Source organism: Anser anser (assembly GCF_964211835.1).
Source record: "Anser anser genome assembly, chromosome: Z".
Classification (NCBI taxonomy): domain Eukaryota; kingdom Metazoa; phylum Chordata; class Aves; order Anseriformes; family Anatidae; genus Anser; species Anser anser.
Window position 1 is genome coordinate 41155928 of NC_139723.1, and position 27114 is coordinate 41183041.

Genomic DNA, 27114 nt, shown 5'->3' on the forward strand with positions numbered 1-27114 from the left:
TCTTCGGATTTTCTACAGCTACTAGGAAAAAATAAATAAAATAAAAATAAATAATTAAATAAATAAAAGAATGCCAGCAGTGGGAATATCATATATTAAGACTGAGTCGAAGTTCATAGTAAGAAGCTCTCAGGCAGAAGGGAAAAAGAAAATACTCTTCTATGCTACCATGGATCATAAGGGAAAAAAAAAAAAAAAAAAGGAAAAAAAAAAAAGATCTTTTATTCCTTAAGGAGAGATACAAATATAGAAAATCTTTTTCTCAGCTAACATTAATAGTAAACAAATGGAGCTTGCTAGTAGGAATATCTGTATTCCTTGACTCTATGCTCCAGAGACACTACCAGGCTAATTTCAATTCATTGGTTAAAAAGAAAAAAGAAAAAAAAAAAAAAAGGAAAAAAAAACGAAAAAAGGGGAAAAAAAAAAAACGAATGAACAAAAGAAAAAAAGAACAAAAGAACAAATGAAAGAATGAAAGAACAAATGAAAGAACGAAAGAATGAAAGAACGAACGAATGAATGAACAAATGAAAGAACAAAAGAATGAACAAATGAAAGAAAGAAAGAAAGAATTCACTTTCAACAAGGACTCAAATTCATCCTAGAACATATATTTAAAATTTCCTAGATTTATTTTACAGCCAATAAACTGAAAGTAAATAAAAGTAATTTGTCTATAGATATGCTTTTTGACTTCTAAGTTGGAAGAGGAGGTACAGTAAGATATGCGAACTAAAAGATTTTCTTCTTGCTGGTGAGGATTTAACTGACTAAAAAGTGAACTGGAAAGAGACTGTTTTTTGTATTATTTGTTATACCTTTACAAAACCACCTCTCTCAGGGAGAATGGATTTAGAAGGACCAAAATGGAGAAGAAAAGGTGAGTCTGAGGAGGTAAACAAAACTTAATAAAAATGAAATGCACCATGGCACCCCAACCCCTCTCATTGGGAAAATTCCTGTTCCATTCCTTGAGATGAGATTTTCTCTGTGATAGACTAAGAAGAGAATACTAGCAGCTAAGGTTATTTCATTCAATTATCTTGTAAATAAATTCAGATACAAAAGAAATAAATCAACTCAGCAACGCAAATTAATCCAAGGAAAATGGTGTAATCAGCATTGCTGAATGATTACAATCACACTTCCTTTCCTATGCTCCCTCAGATACTTGTCAGTAGTTTCCAGCATGCAACACAATTTTATGTATTTATAGAAAAATATAGTATTATATCATAATAACATATAGTATTTTAAATACAATAAATGAAGGAATGTATTATAGCAGATATTATTACACTACTTTGTTTAAAGTACTAAGCATTTTTTTTTCCACTGCCATTATCAAAAGAAAAAGTAACATTTCATATTGAATAAAAATATTTGGAGTCAAATGGCTTTCTGCAACCCTGTATGTAAATGACATCCATACTTTAAGGCCATGTCACCTGGGATTCACTAGAATATTTGCTTAAATCAGAGATGATTTAAAATCATCTAATGCTAAGAAGTACTGGGAAAAAAAAGAAAAAGAAAAAAAAAAGTGTTTGAATACTTAACGTTTCCTTTGTACCAAGAACTGGCTTAAGATTTCTCTTGAAAAAATATAGAACATGGTCTTAGGTATTTACAAAAATATTGAATTTTTTTAAAAGAATACTGCTCTAACATTTAATAATCTTCTCACTACCTTTATAATAAATAAAAAAAAAAAAAAAAAAAAAAGACTAGGCTCTGCTAAAATAACTGTTTATAAAAGAGGTTATATTTTAGGTTAATCTAATTAATTTTTGAAAAGTATTGACTGTTCATCTCTGTCTATTTCACTCTCCATAAATTGCAAATGCAATGCTAAATATGAAAGTTATTTGAATTTATAATGAAACTTTGTCCCTACAGGTATACTAAAAACCAAAAAAAAAAAGAAAAAAGAAACAAATAAACAAAACCAAACAAGCAAAACAAACAAACAAACAAAAACACTTGGATACAGTTTCTTTTACTCTATTTCCTTAGGAACTTAATTCTTTATTTCATCATTCCTGCCGATTTACTGGTTATCAGTTTGCTCCTGCTTTATAATTCTGACATCTAATTCTAATAGTTTATACCCATATCCGTAACACTGACAGCTTTTCAAAGAAGTAACTTGTGCGTTGTGCAGTATAGCATATTCAAATGCTGCACATACAATATGAAAATATTCCACTGACTGAAATGTCATGTCTGTACTTAAACCTTGAATAGTAATAATAATAATAATAATAATAATAATAATAATAATAATAATAATCCAATAATTTACTTAGATGCTATCTAAAATTACAAATAAACATCTGGTAAGCCTTTATTACTATCTACCATCCAGGAAATAAAGGTGAGACTGAGCTTTTGAAGAGCTTCCTAACCTTAAGCACAGACCTAAATACATATATAGTGAAAACACTATTTATTTATTTATTTATTTATTTATTTATTTATTTATCCAGAACTGTTCTAATTCTAGGGATCTGAGCTTTGAAAATGGCTTTTTTCTTATAGGCCAAGGCTAACTTCAGAAAAAATGCAAAGTTCTCATCTGCTCACATCTCTTGGACCTTAATTACATAGTATGTCCCCAGAAAATTCAAAACACATCTTTGCGATTTTATAAAAACACAGATATGTGGGATTTCTCCCATTTATATGTCCTTTCGGTTGCACTATTTATTCAACCACTGATTTGCCTGTCTACTGATAAATACAGGACCAAATGATGATGTAGTATAAATGGGAAAGGAGCATCCAGAACAGAGGAGGATCCAACAGTAATGGACATGCAGTTGCTCCAACCATCAGTACTGTCACCACAGCCAGAGTAGCAGTCTGGTTACACAATACAGAAATGCTTGTTGCTTCCTCACCTAGAAGGGAAAAGGAAAGGAGAACTGGGATCATTGCCTTCCCCATCTTCTACCCTGTCCCAGTCAGAACTCCTTGAAACCTAGAGCTCCCAAATCTAGTGACTGTATGCCAGAATGGTTTTCAGTACTGTCAGAAGTCAAGGATTAACAGCTCATGAATTAAAATTCCTAAATAAACCTTCCTCTAACTAGCTTGATTTCTCCCAGCATACATATATATATATATATAAAAGTGTATGCAAGCAGTGCAAAAAACAGTTGCTCACTTCCAGAAATGTAAGGCTCATCACAAGTAATAGTTTCGTGGGAAGACAAATGTCATCAACCTTTCCTCCTTCTTTGCTCCAGCTTTTATTGCTAAGCATGATGCCATGCAGTATGGAATATCTCCCTCCCAACTTCTCATGCACCCAGAGCATCCTTGCTGACAAGGCAGCACAAGAAGCAGAAAAAGTCCTTGGCACTGTGCAAGTATTTCTCTGTAACAACTAAAAACATCAGTGTGTTATCACCACTACTTTTATCAAAAATCCAAATCACAGTGTTGTGTGAGCCTCTAAGAAGAAAAGCATTGTCCCAGTCTAAACAATAAAAACCAATAAAGTTATTTTATGTTTGATATATTTTAATATTTCCTTACATTGTTTCATTTTATTTTTTTTTAACTCAGCTAAGTTTTCTTCTTTGCCGCTTCCCACTGAACAGTATTTTAAAAATAGATTGATACTACTGTTTCACTACTTGCAAGACAGATAAAATTAGCAGATAAGTTCATAGCCAAGGAAGGCTAAGACAACTGTTTTTGATAAGGGTTTCATTGGCAATTTGTTAGACTAAATACCTAATGTGAGACTATCAGTGTCATCTCTTATGTGGAAAATTGTAAGTTGGTTTAATGCTCTAGTTGTTTGAAATAACTGATTAAAATAACATGCTCCCAGGTTGCTCTTCTTGGCATGGAAATATTTAAATATTTTCCCAATAAATATTTAACGTATATGATTAAAATATAAAGCAGTATCACTTTAATTTGCAGGGTAGGAAGGGAAATGTTTACATATTTGCTCAAGTACCTTAAGACTACTAAAAGGTACTAAAAATTGTGAGGAAATGCAGGATTTTTTAATTTGACTTTATTTTTTAATGATTTTATCCAGTGAAAAGGACATTCTGCATTGTCTACTTTTGTTAGCAAAATAGAAAACGGGCTATATATGTGACATTAAGGTGTAGTATTTGGTAGTGACATATTTGTTTGCATCAGGTTGTATGTATTTTTCAGAAATACCTGAAATAACTTTTTTGCAAGTATATAACAAAAGAGTATTCAGTTTAACTTGTGTGTGTGTGTGTGTGGTACTAATTGAGAAGGACCTGGGAATACTGGTTAATAGGCAGCTGAATGTGAGCCAGCAGTGTGCTCAGGTGGCCAAGAAGGCCAACAGCATCCTGGCTTGCATAAGAAACAGTGTGGCCAGCAGGGCTAGGGAAGTGATTGTCCCCCTGTACTCGGCTCTGGTGAGATTTGGGCCACTCACTACAAGAAGGACATGGAGGTGCTCGAGAGAGTCCAGAGAACGGCAACGAAGCTGGTGTGGGGTCTGGAGAACAAGTCTTACGACGAGCAGCTGAGGGAACTGGAATTGTTCAGCCTGGAGAAGAGGAGGCTCAGGGGCGACCTTATCGCTCTCTACAGTTACCTGAAAGGAGGCTGTAAAGAGGTGGGGGTTGGTCTGTTCTCCCACGTGCCTGGTGACAGGACGAGGGGGAATAGGCTAAAGTTGCACCAGGGGAGGTTTAGGTTGGATATTCGGAAAAACTTCTTTACCAAAAGGGTTGTTAGGCATTGGAATAGGCTGCCCAGAGAAGTGGTTGAGTCATCATCCCTGGAGGTCTTTAAAAGAGGTTTAGAAGTAGTGCTTAGTGATATGGTTTAGTGGAGGTCTTGTTAGAGTTAGGACAGAGGTTGGACTAGATGATCTTGGAGGTCTCTTCCAACCTAGACGATTCTGTGATTCTGTGATTCTGCAATTTGAAGAGGTATATATTCTTAAGAACTTTGTTATGTGTGTGCATGCAAAGCACATAACACATTACAATCCTAATCCCTAACTGAAGCTCTGAAGTTTCATTGCAATACAAACAGAAAATAATAAAAGTTTACATCTGTAGCTGGATAATACGAATTGAACTTTCTCTGAGAGTAAGCACAATAGCTTGGTTTATGCACAATTTAAACTCAGATGTGTTAGAGAAGAATGAAAGCCAACCCCCAATCTGCATTAAACCATACAGTTAGATATCAATTTACAGTACCAGAGAATTTGGTTCATTATAATTTCTGAAGCCCCTGTTTCTCTTCTTATTCCTGCAGTGGGCTGGCACCACTCTCACAGGGTTACAAAGCCCTCAGGTCTTCACAGTCTCTGGGATGACGCTGCCTGTGTGGTGCCTGTGCAGCTGTCCCCAGTGGTGTTGGTGCCCAACAGCATGACCCAGTGTGTCTCCTGCTCTGAGCTGGAAGTGGTGTCAAGTAATTTCTGTCAGTAAATGGAGTATCGAAGGTCTTGAGCTTTTGGTGTGTCAGCAATGATAAAACACTGTTGTGCTGGAAAAAAAGGGGACAAAGGTTTTATCTCAACAGAATATGTAATCAGCAGAGTGTCTCTAGGGTCTAAATGTAAATTTGGGTACAAGCAAATTTAGGCAACATTAGAGTGATACTGTAGCACAGTTTAAAAAACACTTACTTAAATTTAACAAGAGAGTGATTTTACCAAACAGGATCAGAGACCTTATTACATTTAAATAGAGGGAACAGAAATGAAGAAATTGCCTTGCCAGAGCAGGTCAATGCTATGCCTGTCTGGCCCAATGGCGTGAGTCTAACAGTGACAGATCCTCTGTAGGGTGGCACAGAAAACTGCTGATGGGGCTCTGAGAAGACCTTTTTTTTTTTTTTTTTTTTTTTTTTTGTGTGTGTGGCAGTTTCATCCATCTGAGATGTTATATTTTTATTTAAGCATTTATTTATGTTCTCAATTTATATATGAATGACAAATCATTTGTCAATGCTGTACAGAGGGCTGTAATAATTTGTCCAGTGTACTTAGGTTAGGTCTGGCTAAGAAATGCTCTATTACTAATAAGGAATTAAGTCCTAGAAAAAGAGTAAAAACTATTTGGTATCAATATGATATCTTTCTTATAAAAAATGAAACTTTGGGTAAGATGCTGAGCCCATTAACTTTCAGATGCAGTTTCTATCAATGGATGGGCATGGTTGGAAGGAAATGTGTACTGCATTTCAATTTTCCTACAAAGTTTAAACAAGATTTTCTTTGAAGCTAATGAGTATAATATAGGAATCAAGATCCTCTGTGACACTGCAGCAAAATGAATATAATATATGAATCAAGATCCTCTGTGCATGTTGGAAAAAAGAATTTTTCTGTTCTGCACAGAACATAATGAAATAACTTGCAAGGACAATTAGCATATCATTTGCTATTTCAGACCTATGAAAGAAAGTTGTCATGAAGTTTAACATGTGCTATTTTCTTAATGAATAATTTCACCATACCTGTTTTGTATAATATGATATATTTGAACATCAGTGTACTGAGTCTCTCCAGTTGTTAAAGAAAAAATACATTTTTTTTTTCCACACTTTCAAAAATTCCAGCTCCCAGTAAACATTTTGAGGGCGTATATGTATATTTGGGTGTGTGTACTTATATTTTTTATGGTAGAAAGAAGCAACATATTGGAAATCCAGTAAAGCTAAATGTCATAGATGGAGGAAGGATTGGAAAAATTGATGAAGAAACAGACAGCTCTTTCTGTCTAGTGTCTATATGCAGTATACAAAATTAATTTAAAAATAAATGAAGAATGCCTACTGTCTGAAATAACTTATGTAAATTCTTTCTGTATTGGCAGATGTTCTGTTGGGTTCATCATGCTAGGAGACAGGTGATTAAGTCTTATGTTTTGTGTAGAAAAAACAAAGTTGCCATAGCCATCTCAGAGCTGGTCAGTAAAACTGGGAAAATCATCCTCTCCTAGCAGAGGACCAGGGCATGGTTACTTATGCTTTTGAAAATAAAGAAGGGGAGGTGCTTTATCAGAAAATCACAGCAAAAAACTTTGAGAGCTGGATTTGCTGCTCATGCCACTGGGTGGCAGGTTTGGAGATACCATAGGTGACTATAGGTCACCATCTTTGCATGGTGTTTCCTATCCATGGCCTCCTGGGAATACTATAACCCTGTCTTCAACTGCAGTGGTCTGCTTTTCTCTACATTGCTTTTGACAAGGATAAACAGTTAGAGAGACAATTATATTTAACGAGAAATTAATTTATTTGCTGATATGTAGGTTGCCAGTGTCCATCTGCCTAGGAGAGAGAATCCTCTTTTGTTTGCTCAGGGATGAATTTATGTACCTTTGTCTCTGTATTTTCAAGTAAGAATTCTACACATCATCAGGCACACAGAGTCTTAGGTGTGCAGCCATTACAAGCTGAAGTAATATTAAATGGTTCTCTTTTAATTCCAAAAAAACACGTGCAAAATAACTTTAGACTTGTTCTCGTAGTTAAACTGGAAGATCTGAAATCTATGTTTGTGGTTGGCGAAGGTAAGAATCATCTTAACACCAGCAATTATCCAATGTTTTTGTTAACTTTTTTTTTTTTTTGAGCATTCAAGTGATTTCCGGTGAACACCAAATTTTGGATTTTTTTTTTTTTGCTAGTGTTTTAATTGACTTAAAATGCTAATTTAAGTTTAAGGTTGGGATATTAGGGCAAGACATTTGAATACAAATAAAATTATGTTATTATTGGTTGTTTAGATTGTTGTTGTTTTTAAAGTAGTTCTTTTTGCCACTTAGGTATTCTTTAATCTTTATAAATAGATTTATTAATTACAAAGATATTGTTAAGTTTACCAAAAAAAAGAAAGGGGGGGGGGGGGGATAAATAAACAATGTACTTAGAAAATTCCAGTAGAGCTTTCTGTTTTCCATGGAGAAACTTCCCTCCCGGGTAACGGGAAAACTTCCCAGACCAAGCTTTGATCATGAGGGAGCCACTTACTGGAAGGAAGAGCCTATCAGTCCCTGTCCAAGCAGTCACTTTGTCCCTAGAGCTCATGTTACATTGTGTGCCTTTGGATAAGTCCAAGCACTCCTTGACTGTTTCATACTTCAATTCTAATTCTCTCCTTCCCAAGAAAAGTCTTGGTTTAACATCTCAACTCAATAAGGGTTGTTTCATTTTCTTTTCATTTTCTTAAGTATACAAACACTTACTAGAGAGGGAGTTGTCTATTTTACTTGTCTGAATGTTAAGCAACTTTGAGTCATTGCTTTAATAAGAGAATGTCTTTTATGTTGAGCCTCATATTCCTAAAATGATCAATGCACTAAAAAATATACAAGATACAAATACATTAACAGGTATAAATGACTGCAGTTCATATCTGAACTGTTTTTTGAGACCACTCACAATGCTTTCAATCATTATGGGGTACATGATTTGAGATTTGGTTGATTATATTGAGTTTGGAGAACCACAGTGGTTTTGATTTGGTTCGGTTTGGTTGTTTGCTTTTAAATGATTTTATAATAAACTGCAGTTCTGAACATAGAATAGATATGCAAATTAGGGTACTAGCTTTCAAACATGACATATTTTCACTGACCTTTCCTATTTCAACAACAAATTTTGAAACTGAAAAATTTCCATTATAAATGCTGAAGAAAGGCTTGACTTTAACATATTGATTTGCGAAATCAGATTTTGTCTGCTGTAATCCATTATTCATACTTTCCAAGTTATTCTGAAATAAATTTCAGTGCTCTGGAGTATTTATGTAAAGGAACATGACAGAATTTTTTCAACTTGTCAGAAAATGTGACCGGTTACACTGTATAAATACTGGAGATTTTAATAATTGCTGGTCTGCACGTAATGTGTTTTAAAAATATATAATTCATCTTTCTTGAATTGTCCATTAGATGCCTGAAGTTGGTTTGCTTTTATCTGAAATTGTAATTTGGTGCTAATTTGAAGCCACCAGGTTTCAGGATTTGGTGTTAATAAGCGCACAAAGAAAAACAACCAACCAATCTAGTGAACTGTTCCATTTCTTTGACATCATTATGGTAAATATATCCAAATGTGTACAAGTATGTGTGTGTGTGTATGTTTTAAAAAGAGAGAGTGAAAATAAATAAATATATATATATATATATGTATATATTGTTGTGGTTTAACCCGTCCGGCAGCTAAACACCACACAGCCGTTCACTCACCCTATGAGGTTCATTGGCTCCCTATGCCAAGGAAGCACGGAGCATCCGGGTCAGTCACAATACGGTGCTTTAGCCACTCATTCCTGGTTAGACTCACTTCAGCCTTCAATACAGTTAACTGCTGGGATCCCCCCGTCACACCATAAATACAGATGGGCTCTGGCCCTTTATAGCTCGATGGCATTAGAATACATTGTGCACCGGTGTCTACTAAAGCCTTATACTTCTGTGCGTCTGACGTGCCAGGCCATCGAATCCACACAGTCCAATAAACTCGATTGTCCCTTTCCTCCCCCTGGCTGGAGGCAGGGCCCCTCTAGTCCTGGTCAGAATCTTCGTTTCTGTGTTTAAAGACTGCCTGCTGGAAGTTGGAGCAGCAAACTGTTCAGAGAACCCCTCTTTCACGACTGTTTTCTTTTGCAACTCACGTACCCGTGCCTCTAGGGTCGTGGTAGATTTTCCATCCCATTTTCTCAAGTCCTCTCCATGGTCACGTAGGTAAAACCACAAGGTGGCACGGAGTGTGTACCCGCCATATGGTCTTCCTTGAAGGAAGGGTGAGCGAATGGCAACGTGGCAATTAACTGACAGCTGGATTAAAACACAACACCGTCTTTATCTCAACCCATGAGATTTACCTTTTTTTTTTTTTTTTTCTGATTTGCTCCCCCATCGTACTGTGGAGGGGTAGGGGAGTGACTGAACAGCTGTGTGCTGCTTAGCTGCCTGCTGGGTTAAACCACAACAGCTAGGAGCTCTCTCAGCATCCATTTTTTTCCTGACTTCCTCTTTGTTGGGATGCATTTCTTCTGAATTAGAAGGAGGTGATCCCTGAATATTAGCCAGCTTTCTTGGGCCCCTCTTCCCTCCAAGGCTTTATCCCACAATACTCTACCCAGCAGATCTCAGAAGATGTCAAAGTCTGCCACAAAGTCTGTCACAAGTCCAGTTGTGAGCTTACTGTGCTACCTCCTCACTGCCCTAAGGATCTTGAATTTCAGCATTTCATGGTCACTGCTGCCAAGGCTGACCTTGAGCTTCACATTCCGCAGCAATCCCTCCTCGTGGAAAATGAGGTCCAGTGTAACAACTCTCCTCATTGGCTTCTCTATCACTCAGATAAGTTATCATCACCACAATCCAGGAAACCTTCCAGATTGACTATGCCCTGCTGCACTGTCCCTCCTGAAAATATCGGGATGCTTAAAGAAGACCAGGGCTTGTGAACATGAGGCTGCTCCTATCTGTCTAGAGACCCTCATCTGCTTGGTCTTCCTGATCAGGTGTCCTGTAGCAGACCCCCTCTATAATTTCACCTGTTCCTGTCTTCCCTTTAATCTTAACCCATAAATGCTCAGTCAGCTCCTCATCCATCCCCAGGCAGAGCTCCATGCACTCCAGATGGGCACTAACATAGAGGGCAACACCCCATCCTCGTATCCATTCCTTGTTTTTCCTAAAGAGTCTACATACTTCAGTTTCAACAATCCAGTCATGGGAGCCATTCAACCACACTTCTGTGTTACCAATAGGATAGCAGACTTACAGCTGTGACTGTGCACATCTCTAACTCCTCTTGTTTATTCTCCATGTTATGTGGATTTGCATAGATGCAGTTAAGTTGGGCCCTGATGATGCTGACTTACTGGCTAAAGTGGTGCTGCCCTTCAGGTGTTCTCCCACTGAACTGTGATCCTTCTCCAGGGTCTTGACATCTGGTACTGGCACCAAACTGCGAGGAGGGGGATGGATTGAGGTTCCCCTCCTCCAGTAACTTTAGCTTAAAGTCCTCTTCATCAGCTTGGCCAGCCTATGACCAAATATGCTATTCCCCTTCTCAGACATATGGACCCCATCAGGCCTCAGCAGACCAGGTTTCTCAAAGCAAGTCCCACGGTCTGAGTAGCCAAACCCCTGGCTGTGGTAGCCATAGAGTCAACTGTTTCTTGATTTGCCAGATTTGACTGGCCCTTTCAATCCCCTTCTCTTTGACTGAGAGGACTGATGAAAAGGCTGTCTGTGTTCCAGAATCCCTTAACCACTATTCCCAGGGCTCTGCAGTCCTTCTTGATACTCCTCAGACTGCTCCTGGCTGCATCACTGGTGCCCACACGAAACAACTGTAGTGGATAAAAGTTAGTGGTCTGTGTGAGGGGCTTGGTGGTCTCTTGGTGACATCCCTTATACAAGCCATTGGTAAGCAACACACCTCTCTGGATAGCGTGTCAGGTCAGCAGATGGGTGCCTCTGTACCTCTTAGAAGAGAGTTGCCTATTACTACCACCCATTGCCTTTTCTTGGTTGTGCGTATTGTGCTGGCTTAGTCAGCTCCAGCATCTCTCTTGATGTTATGGGTGTCTCCTCTTCAGCCTGCAGAGGGCTGAAGCAGTTCTGCAATGGTACCTCAGACTTTGCTGGAAGATTCTTCCTCCTGCTGCTCCTTGCCATTGCAAGCTTCCATTCTTCTGTGATATTGGCATTTCTCCCTTCTGTGTGTGCTGGTGGAGTTTTTGGCTGTGGGTTGTGGTCGCATCGAAGACTGCACCTGTAACCAGCTATCTAACTCCTCCTCAGCCTCCCTGATGCCACACAGCCTTCTCACTGCTTTCTGTAGCTCAGCCAGCTGTCGCAGGAAGTCCTTCACCTGGGCACACCTTTTCCAGGTAGGTCTGCAACAAGTCCCTGCCACAGGAGAAAGGTCTAGGCACTTCCATCAGTCAGAATTCTGCACTGCAGCCCCACCCTTCAGCATCTCCAACTGGGTGGAGGCATTGGCCACTGCTGGTGTAGATGGTGCAAGGCCCCCAGAGGAAGCTGCAGCCTTTGCCCTCAGAAAAGTGCCCACCATTCTGCCTTGAAGGTCAGGTAGGATGAGTGCCCTTGACAAGTGCATATGATCACAGAATGGTGCCCAGTTGCTGGGTACATGGAGTCTTCCACTTGCCTTCAAAAACTGGGGACCTCCCCTTGCTCCTGCCCAAGCAATTTGCCCCCCAGAACCTAGCTGACGTGCTTCCTAAGGCTGCCTTTTGTACGTCTGAGTGCTGATCGACATGACTCCTGGCCTGGCCCAAGCCCTGTCAACTGCTCTCATGGGACATGCCAGTTCCTGGCAGGTCTCTGCACTCCCTTGTTGCTTCCCTGTTGCAGGAAACAACCCTGTACACTTCAATCCCTTGCTCTTCTCCAGAATGCACCTTGTCTCAGTGATAAGCTAGATACCTAGATAATATTTGTGATAATACGTAACAAGATTGTATTTGTAGGTACTCTAAAGTAAATATATTACTCCATGAAAAGTGTGATTTCCCTTTTTCTGAAATTAAAGAAACTTTGTTAATATATTTGTTTGCCTGCTGTCAAGTGATTTCAATTAAGATTATCAAATATTCTACTTATTTTACATATTTCACATAAAATTACTCAAATTACAAAAATGTCGGTGATCATTTCACTCTTTTAGTGTTAGTTTTGTGCATATGATAGCGCTCTAAATGTTGTCAGTTTAACTTCTTTTTACTGTTGGTTTAGTGCTAAGTAACATTTTGGAGAACTTAATAAACTAACAGAGAAATGAGCGGAAAAAATAATTGTCTCCATCAGGGGAAAAAAGGAGAACATCTAAGTTTCAGATTGATAAACGGGTATTATGCACTTACATGGGCCAGCAAAAGCCCTGATTAAGTCCTGACAAGGGGAAGCTAAACAAGCCGCAAGCCCTAAACCAACAAACTTAAATGACTCACAGAACAAGAGAGACTGAACCCGAGTCTCTGCTCAGAGCAGGAGGAGGAGTCTCCCCCTTGCCCCTGAAGTGCCCCTACATAACCAATATGATGCTCTAGGGCTGGAAAAAGGATACTGTGTGAGTAATGGTAAAGACCTCAGAAAGGGCAACCATACAAAGTTGGCTCAGTCTACTACCTACATCAGAACCAGTGCCACAAAAAAGGCAGAAAAGGTATTAATAACTGGAGACTTGTCTCTGAGAGGCACTGAGGCACCCATTTGCCACCAAGACAATCTCTCCAGAGAGGTTTGCAGCCTGCTTGGTGTCTGCGTTCGCTATATTACAAAAAGGCTGCCAAGCCTGGTGGGTCTCAAAGACTACCATCCCTTCCTACTTTTTCACATAGGATCAAACGAGGCTGCAACTAGGAGACTCTGAAAATCAGAAGAGACTTTTGTGTCTTTTGTCCCTTGGAAAGATGTTGAAGGGTTCAGGAGTGCAAGTAGTGTTCTCCTCCATCCTCCCAGTTGGAGACTGGATCTCAAGAAGATGAACAGACCAAGTGAATGATTGTCGGTGTGGCTGGTGCCATGCTCAGGGTTTTGGTTTCTACAATGCATTTTTGAGAGACTGGGTATGCTGACACCGGACAGGGTGCACCTGACCAGGTGGGGCAAGCGTGTTCTCAGATGTAAGCTGGCTGGGCTTATTAACAGGGCTTTAAACTAGATGTGGTGGAGGAAGGGGATGTACGTCCGACTGAAGGAAGAAAACCTGAGAACATTGTCACTTTAAGAAACCACCAGGAAATACGTGTGAACTGTCCCAAAGCAATCAGGAAGGGTTCTTCTGGATAAGTTAATCGACCGATGGCCCAGCTCTAGTGCCCCTACACAAGCGCAAGCAGCACAGGAAACAACCAGGAGCAGTTGGAAGCCACAGTGCAATTAGGAAAAAAACAAAAAACAAAAAACCATGACCTGATTGCTATCATGGAAACATGTTGGGATGGATCACATAAGTGGAACACAGGAATAGAGGGCTATCATTTTTTCAGAAGAGATAGGCAGGAAAGGAGGGGTGGGGATGTTGCTCTCTATGTTGGGGAAGGGATTGATTGCTAAGAGATGCCTCTGAGAAACGGCTACAACAGATTCAGAGCTTGTGGGCAAAATTTAAGGACAGGACCAATCAAGGACACCTTGTGGTTGGGGTCTACTACAGGCTGCCTGGAATTCTGTAAGACCTTTTACACCACCGCACATGACATCCTGATCTCCATATTGGAGTAATGTGGGTTTGGAGGACTGACAATTCTGTGGATAAGGAAGTGGTTTGAAGGTTGCACCCAGCATGTGGTGGTCAATGGCTCTATGGCAAGGTGGAAGCTGGTGATGGAAGTGATGGTGGAAGTGGTGGCCCTTGGGGGTCTGTCCTGAGGCCAGTATTGTTGAACATCTTTACAACATAGACAAAGAGATTGAGTATGCCCTCAGCAAGTTTGCAGATGACAATAAAGCTGAATGATGCAGTTGATACAAGAGAAGAAAGGTAAGCCATCCAAAAGGACCTGCACAAGGTTGAGAAGTGGGCTCATGTGAACCTGATGAGGTTCCATGAGTCTAAGTGCAAGGTGCTGCACCTGGATCAGGGCAATTCTAGACAGGAGTACAGACTGGGAAAACAACTCATCAAGAGCATCAGCGCAGAGAGAGACTTCTGAGTTTTAGTACACAAAAAGCTTGACATGAGCCAGCAGTCTGCACTTGCAGCCCAGAAGGCCTACTGCATCCTGGGCTGCATCAAAAAAGAAGTGGCAAGCAGGTCAAGGGAGGTGATTGTCCCCCCTCTATTCTGCCTTTCTTATGCCTCCCTTGGAGTACTGCAGCCAGGACTGGGACCACCAGCACAAGAATACTGTGGATCTGTCAGGATGGGTGCAGTGGAGGGCCATGAAGTTGGTCAGAGGGCTGGAGCACCTCTCCTGTGAAGAAAGACTGAGAGAGATGGGGCTCTTCATCCTGGAGAAGATGAGGCTCTGGGGTGACCTTATTGCAGCTTTTCGATACTTAAAGGGGGCTTCTATAAAAGATGGAGAGGAACTGTTTGCTCTGTCGGATGACAGGACAAGGGGAAATTGTTTTAAACTCAAAGAGGGGAGATTTAGATTAGAGATTAGGAGGAAATTCTTCACTTAGAGGGTGGTGAGGCACTAGAACAGGTTGCCCAGAGAAGTTGTGAATTCCCCATCCATGGAGGTATTCAAGAGCATATTGGATGAGGCTGTGGGTAACCTGATCTAGTGGGTGGCATCCCTGTCTATGGCAGGGAGATTGAAACTAGATGATCTATGAGGTCCGTTCCAACCCAAGCTGTTCTGATTCTATGATTCATTACTCTACATATTGCTATTGTTTAATAATTCAGCTATAGATAAGCCTTTTCAATTTCTTCAGGAGTACACACATCCTCAGCATTAGTTCATTAACTGTTTCCTAATTAGTCTCATTTTCAGGCTGTCTCCCAATTCAATTGGGATGGTACGATTAGAAAAAGAATAATAATTCAGTAATGAAAACCTTGCTTTCTAAGCAGTATAGCTTTGTTTTCTAACCAGCATTATACATAATTAGGATCCTCTCTTGTCTTTGTAGTTTAAACAGATTTTTGCTTCAAGACTATTAATTTCAATACCAATACGTCTTTATCTTTACTCTGTTAATAGCATAACAAAACGTAATTTATTTTGCATGTATTTTAAATATTATTGCAAATTAATTAGTTAATTGTAACATTTTTAACCACTGTGTGAATACATGCAAAAATTATCTTTGAGTTGCTATTTGTTTTGATTTTAATTATTCAATTCTCCCTACATACTTCCAGTGTAAAAATTTACCCATATTTACAAATATCCAAGAAAGATATAAAAGCATTTTTTGAACAGTTACCTGATAATTTTGCAAAAACACTTATCATCTGTTATAACTGAAGGACAAAACAGCAAAGAAGTTGAGGCCTGTAAGTGTCATAACTGGGAACACTTTAGAGGCTAGCTGAAGACATAAAAGGCAAAGAAAACACATGTTTGAGAAAAACAAAGGGAGAGGACATCAGTTAAGTAGGTATCAAAATTATCTCTTTGAACTTTTCTCATTGAGACAGCTCAGGTGAAGTTCAAATAAATCTAATTTTCTCCCTCTCTCTCTCTCTGTTGTTTTTTTTTTTTTTTTAGCTTACTTTTGTTTTGTTTAAGTAAGCGATTATACTGTTAATAAAAAGTGGTTGTTATTTCCTCAAAGACTTGTGGACAGAAAAGCAAAACAACTACAACAACAACAAAAACAAACAAAACAAAACAAAAAAAAGGAAATGGAAAAAGAAAAGGAAAAGGAAAAATAGAAAAGGAAAAAAAATGAAAAGAAATAAAGGAACAATGAAGGAAGGAGCAAGAACAGATGGACATAGGAAGAATGTGCTCTAGGTGGTCCTGCTTGGCAGGGGGGTTGGACCTTCAGAAGTCTCTTCCAACCTTGGCCATTCTGTGGTTACGTATGGGTGACTCGTTCGGTGACAAACTGGAGCTGATCGATACGGCGGTGCACTAAGGGTTAAGAAGAAGGTTACTCAGAGGCATAGAGTGGTAACCAGGCTAGAATAAGAGAAAGTGGGAACCAATAAGAAGGAGTTGTTAGGCTCAGACGGGCCTATAGAGGGCTACGTGTGATCAAAGGAATGGACCAATCAGAAGTCTGTAACTATGTTTGCCAGCCACGTGCAGTGCGTGTAGCGGGCTCAGAAAAACTATATAGGATCTGGCATTGGAACAATAAAGGGTCTCCATTTCTTGACTGTCTTGGAGTCCGTGCTGTCATTCCCTTCAGTTATGTGATTCTGTGATCAATCAGAGATCTTAGAAAGGAGAATGGATCTCAGTTGGTACTGAGTTACCAGGTCCTGCACTTGGGGCACAACAACCCCAAGCAGCGCTACAAGCTGGGAGATGAGTGGTTGGAAAGCTGCCTGGCAGAGAAGGACCTGGGAGTATTGGTTGATAGTCGGCTGAATATGAGCCAGCAGTGTGCTCAGGTGGCCAAGAAGGCTAACAGCATCCTGGTGTGTATCAGAAACAGTGTGGCCAGCAGGTCTAGGGAAGTGATTGTCCCCCTGTACTCGGCTCTGGTGAGGCCGCACCTCGAGTACTGTGTTCATTTTTGGGCCCTTCACTACAAGAAGGACATGGAGGTGCTCGAGCGAGTCCAGAGAAGGGCAGTGAAGCTGATGAGGGGTCTGGAGAACAAGTCTTACGAGGAGCGGCTGAGGGAGCTGGGGTTTTTTAGCCTGGAGGAGGCTCAGGGGCGACATTATCACACTCTATAGGTACCTTAAAGGAGGCTGTAGAGAGGTGGGGGTTGGTCTGTTCTCCCATGTGCCTGGTGATAGCATGAGGGGGAATGGGCTAAAGTTGCACCAGGGGAGGTTTAGGTTGGATATTCGGAAAAACTTCTTTACTGAAAGGGTTGGTAGGCATTGGAATAGGGCAATTGGCCCAGGGAAATGGTTGAGTCACCATCCCTGGAGGTCTTTAAAAGACGTTTAGATGTAGAGCTTAGTGATATGGTTTAGTGGAGGACTTGTTAGTGTTAGGTCAGAGGTTGGACTAGGTGATCTTGAAGGTCTCGTACAACCTAAGTGATTCTGTGATTCTGTGAAGTATCCAGAGCATAGAGAGGAGAATGGATTTCTGTTGACCCTGATGTCTCGAGCAAGGGATCGTGGCTACTTGGGAGAAGCCTGATTTCAATTGCTTCCCATTGATAGGTCTCTTGAAAGAATACAAGGCTTGATATACCCCTAAAGGGTGTGACTGGGCAGAAAGAAGTTGGCAATCTCTCGTCATTGTTGTTGTCAGAATTAGAGACTTGGCAAAAGAAAACAGAGTTGAGTGGGAAAGGAAAAACTTTTATTTGTGGAGCTTTAGGAGCTGCCTTGATAGTGGCCCAAATGCATAAAAGTATAGCGAAACAAGTATAATGATAGGCTGCCGAGTCTCTCCAAGAATTATTACAGGATTTGCAGAAAGAACTAGCCTCTGAGAGGGAGAGATGGGTCGGGACAGAAAAGCTTTTAGCTGCCTAAAGGGCAACCAAGAAATGGCTTCAAGAGAGCCTCTATGAGGCTTTTGGAAGGGAAAGAACTCTGACACTACAATTAGAGAGTGGGTAGGAAAGTAAGCCATGATATTCTAGCCTAGCCAAGGAAGTTAATGATTGATCAAAAGACTGTCCCACTGTATCCGTGGGAAGATTTGAAGAGTACAGATAACAGGAAGAATGTTAACCTCCAAATGAGACCTCTCATTAAAACAGGAAACATTTGATGGTCCAAAGGTAGAACCAGCAGTAACCACTAACCAAATATCTTAAACTGCCACAGAATTAGCTAAATTGCATGAAAAAAATATACCTGCCAAGCACACGAAACTGAAACTGAGTAGTATGTGTGGCAAGTTTCTCTAACGAGGGGATGAGGGGGGGCGGGGGGAAGTGGGGAGAAGGGTGGTCACAGTAAAGTTAACGGAAGAAGAAGCTCAAGGATATTGAGGCCCAGTATTCTTAACAGTGGAAGATAAATGGACACTATGGTCATTAACCCAGAGGGTAGCGTGTTGGGCCAGAGGCCTAGAAGCTGAGGAGACCCCTAGTCATTCCCACTTCAGGCATAACTCAATTAACTGAGAGTCTGCAGAAAGCAGCCTGCCTGTCATTACTGCACACTAGAGAGCTGGACCCAAATCAACCCTCACTGGTGCTTCTGTTTGCTTACCCAGGTAGAGTGACTACCCTGACAAGAGGGCTGCCAGACTCTCTGAAGATTTTTGTTGAGCAATTGCAAGACAGGTTAAGAATAGGTAGGGTGAATTGATCTTTGGGGGAAGACCAGAGCTTACATGGGGGGAGTTGGCTCAAGAGTTAATCAATTATGGGTGATGCATGGGAGGCATGAGAGGAAAAGGAGAAGTCAAAGCTCAAGTCCACTGAGCAGAAGTTGATGAGACTCTCTGATGATTTAAAGACAAAGTGAATGTGGGGGGATTCTTGAGGAACAAAGTTTGCTGAGAAGGGATTGATAAAGGTATTCCAAAAGAACTGATGGATGATAGAAGCCTGAAGGCTATCAACAGGGACTTCAGGGGATTGGGGTGGTTAGTGGATGGAGTGGGTGCACAGGTGGTGTTTTTTCTCTATGCCTTCAGTGGTAGGGAGGGATTCTGAGCGGACCTGAAAGGCCCAGATGATTAATACATGGCTGAAAGGCTGGTGCCATTGCAGGATTTTGTTGTTGTTGTTGTTGTTGTTTTGTTTTTTGATCATGGGGAGGTTTACTTGGCATCTGGCCTAATGGCTGCCAATGGGTCCCACCAGTCCCAAAGGGTGAAACGGACTCTAGCCCAGGAGATGTCAGGGTTCATTGACAGGGCTTTAAACAAGGTGTGAAGGGGGACTGGGGGGGAAATGAGGCTTGATAGAGAGGAGCCTGGGGGAGAAGTCCCAGGGTTGAGGGTGAGGGCAATGGTGCAACTCAAGTGCATCTACACCAATGCATGCAGCATGCTCAACAAACAGGAGGAACTGGAAGCCATTGTGCAGCAGGCAAACTATGACCTAGTTGCCATCACTGTAACGTGGTGGGACCACTCCCATGACTGCAGTGCTGCAATGGATGGCTACAAGAAGGGACAGGCAACTGAGGAGGGGTGGTGGCGTAGCTCTCTATATTAGAGAGTATTTCAATGCTGTTGAGATTGGGTTTGGGAATGAAAAGTTAGAGTCCTTATGCATGATCAGGGGGTTGGCCAATAGGGCGGACATCCTGGTGGTGGTCTGTTATAGACCACCAAGCCAGGATGAAGAGAGGGATGAGGCATTCTATAAGCAGCTGGCGGAAGTCACTCAATCACCAGCACTTGTCCTTATGGGGGGCTTTAACTTCCCGGGCATATACCGGAAATTCAATACAGCCCTGAGGAAGCAGTCTAGAAGGTTCCTGTAGCACATGGAAGACAGCTTCCTGACTCAGCTGTTTATTGAGCCTACGAGAAGGGATAGACCTCTAGACCTCTAGTTCATGAATAGAGAAGGACTGGTGGGAGATGTGGTGGTAGGGAGTTGTCTAGGGTAGAGTGACCATGAAATGGTAGAGTTCTCTATTCTTATTGAAATCAGGAGGGGCATCAGTAAAAGTGATACCTTGGACTTCCGGAGGGCAGACTTTGAATTGTTCAGGACACTGGTAGGGAGGGTCCCTTGGAAGTCAGTCCTGAGTGGCAGAGGAGTCCAGGAAGGTTGGATGCTTCTCAAGGAGGACGTCTTAAAGGCACAGGAGCAGGCTGTCCCCATACACCGGCAGATGGGCTGGCAGGGAAGAAGACCAGGATGGCTGAACAGAGAAATTTTGCTGTGTGTTCGAGAAAAAAAGAGCTTATTTCTGGTGGAAGAAGGGGGAGGAAGCTCTGGGAGAGTACAAGGAAATTGCCAGCATACGCAGAGAATAAATCAGGAAGGCCAAAGCCCAGCACGAGCTCAACCTGGCCACTATGGTCAAGGATAACAAAAAAATGTTTTTATAAATGTATTATTTGGCAAGAAGAGGGCCAAAGAGAATATCCATGCTTTACTGGACGCAGGGGGGAAACATGACTACTGAAGATAAGAAAAAGGCTGAAGTTCTTAATGCTGTCTTTACATCTGTCTTTACTAGCCAGACCACTTATCCTCAGGGTACTCAGCCTCCCGAACCTGGAAATCTGGGATGCGGAGCAGAAGAACCCTCCCACAGTTCAGGTGGAAACAGTTAGAGACCTGCTGCTCCACCTGGACTGTCACAAACCCATGGGTTCAGAAGGGGTCCACCCAAGGGTACTGAGTGAGTTGGTGGATGTGGTTGCTGGTCTGCTTTCCACCATCTATCAGCGGTAATGGTCATCCAGAGAGATCCTGGATGACTGGAGACTTACTAATGTGGTGCCCATCTATAAGAAAGTTTGTAAGGAGGACCTAGGGAACTACAAGCCTGTCTGCCTGACCTCAGTGCCAGGAAAGGTGATAGAAAAGGTCATCTGGCATGTAATCATGCAGCATATGCAGGACAACTAGGGGATGAGGCCCAGTCAGCATGGGTTCATGAAAGACAAGTCCTGCCTGAGCAACCTCATCTCCTTCTATGACCGGGTGACCCTCCTGGTGGAGGTCAGAGTACCCCATAGTATCCTCTTGGAGAAGCTGGCAGCCCATGGCTTGGACAGGTACAGTCTGCTGGGTTAAAAACTGGCCGGACATCTGGTCCCAGAGAGAGGTGGTGAAAAGAGTGAAATCCAGCTGGTGACCGGTCACCAGGAGTGTTCCCCAGGGGTTGGTGTTGGGGCCTATCCTCTTTAATATCTTTATTGATAACTTCGATGGGGAAATTGAGCGCACGCTCAGTAAGTTTTCAGATGACACCAAGTTCGAGGGAAGTGTTGATCTGCTGGATGGTAGGAAGGCCCTGAAGATGGACCTGGACAGGATGGGTCAATGGGCAGGGACCAAAGAGAAGAGGTTTGACATGGCTAAGTGCTGGGTCCTGCACTTTGACCATAAAAACCCCATGCAAAGCTACAGGCTTGGGGCAGAGTGGCTCAAAAGCTGTGAAGAGGAAAAGGATCTGGGGGTGCTAATCAGTGTTCGCCTGAACATGAGCTGGCAGTGTGCCCAGGTGGCCAAGAAGGCCAATGGCATCCTGGCTTGTATCAGGAACAGTGTACCCAGCAGGAACAGGAAGCAGGACCATTCCCCTCTATTCAGCTCTGCTGAGGCCACGCCTCAAGTACTGTGTTCAGCTTTGGGCCCCTCACTGCAAGAAGGACATCAAGGCCCTGGAATGTGACCAGAGAAGGGCTATGAAGCTGGTGAAGGGCCTGAAACACAAGTCCTATGGGAAGCGGATGAGGGAACTGGGGTTATTTAGTCTTGGGAAGAGGAGGCTCAGGGGAGACCTTATTGCTCTCTACAGCTACCTGAAAGGAAGTTGTGGGGAGGTGGGGATTGGCCTTTTCTCACAGGTAACTAGTGATAGGACTAGAGGGAATGGCCTCAAGTTGTGCCAGTGGAGTTTTAGGTTAGAAATTAGGAGACATTTCTTCTCAGAAAGAGTAGTGAGGCACTGGAACGGGTTGCCCAGGGAAGTGGTGGCATCACCATACCTGGGGTTGTTCAAGGAAAGGTTGGACACAGTGCTTAGGGACATGGTTTAGTGGGTGACATTGTTAGTAGGGTGATAGTAGGACCAGATGATCTTGAAGGTCTTTTCCAACCTTAATGATTCTATGATTCCATGATTGTATGACTGCCACTCCCAAGTTTGCAGCTCCTAGTGAGGTGTTGGAGAACTAGGCAGAAAATGAGGGTTTGAAAGGAAACTACTCCTTCAGATCCCTCAGTTCAAACCTTATGCACTCTCAGAGCTCCCACAGAAGACCTCCTGCAGTCAGGAAAGCCTCTCTCCACGCTCTATAAGTGTGCCAGAGGACAGCAGTTGGATATACTTGAAAAAGCTCATGGAAAATCAAAGCAGGATTCAACAGTCACTTTTTCAGTAGGCTCTCTCAAAGCCCTGGCTACCTTTTTAGTAAACACTGGGCCACAGACATTGACCCTATAAGCCGATGTTGCAACTCAAAACAGCATTGCTGCTGACGAGAAATAGATATGGGTCAATATGGGTAAATATGGTTGAGCCATATTGACCCATATTGACCCATACCTATGGGTCAATAGATATGTTTTTGGGAATTCTAAACCCCGATGTACATTTAGGGTCAAATGTTTGTTGCCAGGAGATGACAACCCCTTATGGGTCATTGTGATTTGGGGTGACCTACCCATAAACATCCTAGGACTAGATGACCTGAAAAGGGAAGTAATGGAATGACTCTAAAGGAAGAGAATGGAAAATTGGTTTCCCTATGTGGTTGATATGACTACTTCAAACTGCTCCAAGACTCCCACCTTCAAAGGTGGTGAATGTACAACCTTACCCATTACCTTTGGAACTGCGACAGGGGATCACCCCAGTTATTGCTGAGCTTATAAACTAAGGGACAATTGTCCCCAGTTATTCACAATATAATTTGCCTATCTGGCCCATGGCTAAACTAAATTGAAAGTGACAACTGACAGTTCATTAGCAGTGCCTAAATGCTAAAACCAGTCCACTAAAGGCAGCTGTACGCAATATAGTCAAACCGAGTGTCACTATACAAGAACAAGCTCATCAAATCGCCACTATAGAGGTAAAGGACAGTTTTTTTTTTATGGTTCCTATCCTTGAAGAGGACCGGGACTGCTTTGCTTTTACCTGGGAAGTGGTACAGTACACTTTTACCTGCCTTCCCCAAGGGTATCAGCACTCTCTAACTCCAGCCCACTACATGGCAGTAATGGAATTAGTATATATAGCTACCAATGAGGAATTTAGAATTTACAAATATATTGATGTTATGTTGGTAGGAAGGTCCAATTCTGATATTGTGGTAAACTCCCAGACCCAAACAGTTAAACACTTACAGCACCTTGGATTCCAGGCTCCAGCAAAGAAAATTCAGCTCCCATCCCAGAACGTAAAGTTTTTAGGCATCTGGTGGCAAGGCGAGACACGTATTCCCCCCAAGACCTTGACCACCCTTGAACAAATAATTAACCGGAGAACAACAACAACAACAACAACAAAAAAAAAAAACAAAACCATGCTCTACGATTCCTGGTGTTCTGGTAAAAACATATTCATGATTTTTTCCATCATAGCCTGGCTGTTATATGGCCTAACTCGTAAAAAGACCACATGGAATTAGACCCGTGTTCAGTAAGAAGCCCTGAAATCACTGATTTTTGAAGCAGAAGCACATCAGGCCTTAGGCCCAACTCACACAACAGATCGTTTTCAGATTGCGTGGGGTTTTACAGTCAATGGATTGTCTATATATATATGGCAGAGAGGACCTGAGGGACACACAAGACCCATATAATTTTACTCAAGAAGCTTTAAAGATGTGGAAAAAACATTCAATTCGGGAGAAAGGATTATTTGTAATAAATATATTATTGCAAGAAGCCAAAAAGATCATACAGCAACAGAAAATTATATTGAAGAGACCCTTCCAAGTTCTTAAGACAGTACTTGCTGGGACACCACCCCCTCTGGAAGTGGTTCAACCAAGAAACAGGAAGGAAGTAGTATGCCCAGTTAGTTCACTATTGCCACATCTACCAAGCAGAGGAGAGGCCTGTGAATTACTCCAGATTCAAAAACCCACACTGGAACAACCAGAGAAAATAATTTTGTCTACCACTATCCAGGTAGCTCCTCTTTTTCAATCACATATAAATAATGCATGGTTTATGGATGCCTTTGATGATCCTGTGATTCTGTAATTTAATTGTTGACAAATGCCCTCTTCAACTAGATATTTATATGACCAATAAGGAATTATGAAAGAAAGAAAGAAAACTGAAAAAAAAATCGAGATTTCTAATGTAAGTTTTATAAAACTGAAAAAAGTCAAGATTTCTAATAAAAGTTTTATAACTGAAATATTTTTCCTCACAATAAACAGTGATAGGATTTAGGAAGTGGTGACTAAAACATCACATGGTTTGATAAGTAACTGATATTGAAGAAACATAATACTTCCGTGATAGATTTCAGTGTGTGAAAACTATGTTGAAGATCTGGACATTTTCAGAGAGTTTTTGTGATGATTCTTTGGCATTGTAAGCTTTGCAGTGGGAGGTATAGCTGGAATGGAAGACCTGGACATTTTCAGAGGTTTTTTCTGATGGTTCTTTAGCATAGCAAGCTTTGCTGTGGGAGGCATAATTGGAATGGAGAGGGTGATAAAAGCATAGACTTAGGGTCTAAAATCCTGTTTCCTGATGTATCTGAAGTCTTTGAAGAAGCTTGGAGCAACCGAAAGAGCCTAGGCTCTAACTAAATGGTTGCTTATAACTCTTGTTATCTATATATTTTGTGAGAGGGATGGGGAGGAGAGGATTAGTTCCCTCATTATCTACATCTTTTGCTCAACACTGCTCTGAATGACCATGCACACAAATTCTCACATGGATTTAGTTCCTCCATCAGCAGAGAACACAAGGACAGCAATATCCAAAATCCTGCTAAAGGTGAGTTTTAAGGTGAGTTTTAAAATATATGTATCACCTTGCAGTTGCTTTGCCTCAAACTTCAGCTTACTCATCTCAGTCCACCTTAGTTTATTCTCTTTTTTTTTCAGGCTGGGACTAATTTACCAGAGCCTGTCCTTTCCACATTTTCCATGGATAAGACTTACTTCAGACCATTGTCTGGCATAGACCTTTTTCTTGAGGTGGACTTTTACCTTGAATTTGTCATCAAATTTTGCAGCACTCCTTTCTTTTTTTTTTTTTTCCTCATTCCTCATAATGTTTTCAGTCTGCAGATTTTTTTTATTATTGTAACCTCACTGATTCATTTTTCTTCTTAAGACTGAGTCCTGCAAATTATTCTTTCTGAAGAATTTCTAGACCACTGAGGCTCTCCTCTAACTTGACCCTTCCTTCTTTTACCTGTATTTCTTTTCTCCATCGTTAAAAATAAAACAAAAAAACAACAATGAAAAAAACTCCTAACATTCTCTCATGAACTTTTCTCCATGTGTGTCAATGTTTTCAGCTGAGAATAGACCCATTTACTTATACAGATACACACAAGAAAATTGTTGCTTCATATGGTGTGAAGGCGAGATTGTTTTCTGCATATTGAACTTATTAAAATTACATTTCTGTAAAAACAAGAGGGCAGAGAGAAATTGCCTAGCATATGGTCCTGAAACTCAAGGTTTTATATTCTCTCTCTTCTAAACTCCTTACATTGAAATAGAGTTTTTGTTTTGTTTATTCAAAGATGAAAAGCTGCAATAGTATTATAAACCAGTTGGACAGAATATTTTTAGAAGTATTATACGAGAAAATAAACTTCAGAAATAGAAGACAGCAATAGTCAACCATGGCAATAGAATTTACCAATTCAGTTATGTTCTGGTCTTTGTTGGAGAAATACATTATTTTTATTAAAGGTCATGGCAGTAGATTCTATATAAATCTTCCTAATGAAAATATCATACAACAGTGTCATCCAACAACTGTATAGCAATCATGTTCACATTCAGTTTTTCTCTTGAACAGTTACAGACTAACTGATCTGATCAAATTTTGCCAATGTTACTTAAAATTTCTGCTGTTTTTCCTAAGCTTCACATGATGCTGCATTGATCTACTGGAAGCGTGTGAAGACCAAAAAAAAATAAAAAAATAAAAAAATGTAATGAATTGCCTGGGCCCAAACACATTCAGGATATGGTAGTGAGTTTAAAGAGTGTTTTTGTGGGAGAGCTGCCATGGTGATTCTTTGCCTCCTGAAAAGCAGCAGATTATTTCTCACTACTAAGTTACAGCTATTGTTTCAATTAACCATTTATTATAGAAGGAATCATAAGGTCATTTGATCATTATGATTAAACTCCACCACACAGAAAGCTTTCACGCGCAAAAGAAAACAAGACAGCTGTAATGAGTTACAAATCTAGAAGTGCGTCAAGGACAGCAAAATAACAGGAGAAAATCTAAAAATTTGGGGGGGTGGAGAATTCTCCTGCTTCAAAGTATTAAATAGCGTGAGCACAATGTTGGAAAAAAAGTGAATTTTGAAAGATAAGGGGTGGGGGCAGGGACAATGGCTTAAGAGTAATTGAATCTGTTAGCCATATGAATGACAAAAGGCAGACCAAAGATCTAGGCATAGCTAAAAGGTAAGTGTATAATTTAACATACGGAAGCTTTGAGCTTGCTTTCCAAGAAATCGGGTGTATGAGTAACCTTTCTCCTATCTAAGCAGCATCAGTTTTAGAATTCTGCAGGTGGGAGATGTTGACTGTCACTGCAGGCCACCCAACTGCTATTCCGCTCTGAGATAAAAATAAAAGACAAAACACACATGCACAAAACAAACAAACAAACGAAAATCTTTCTTCCAGTAGGCAAACTACATCTTTTCCCCTAAAAGTAAATATAATGCAATTATTCT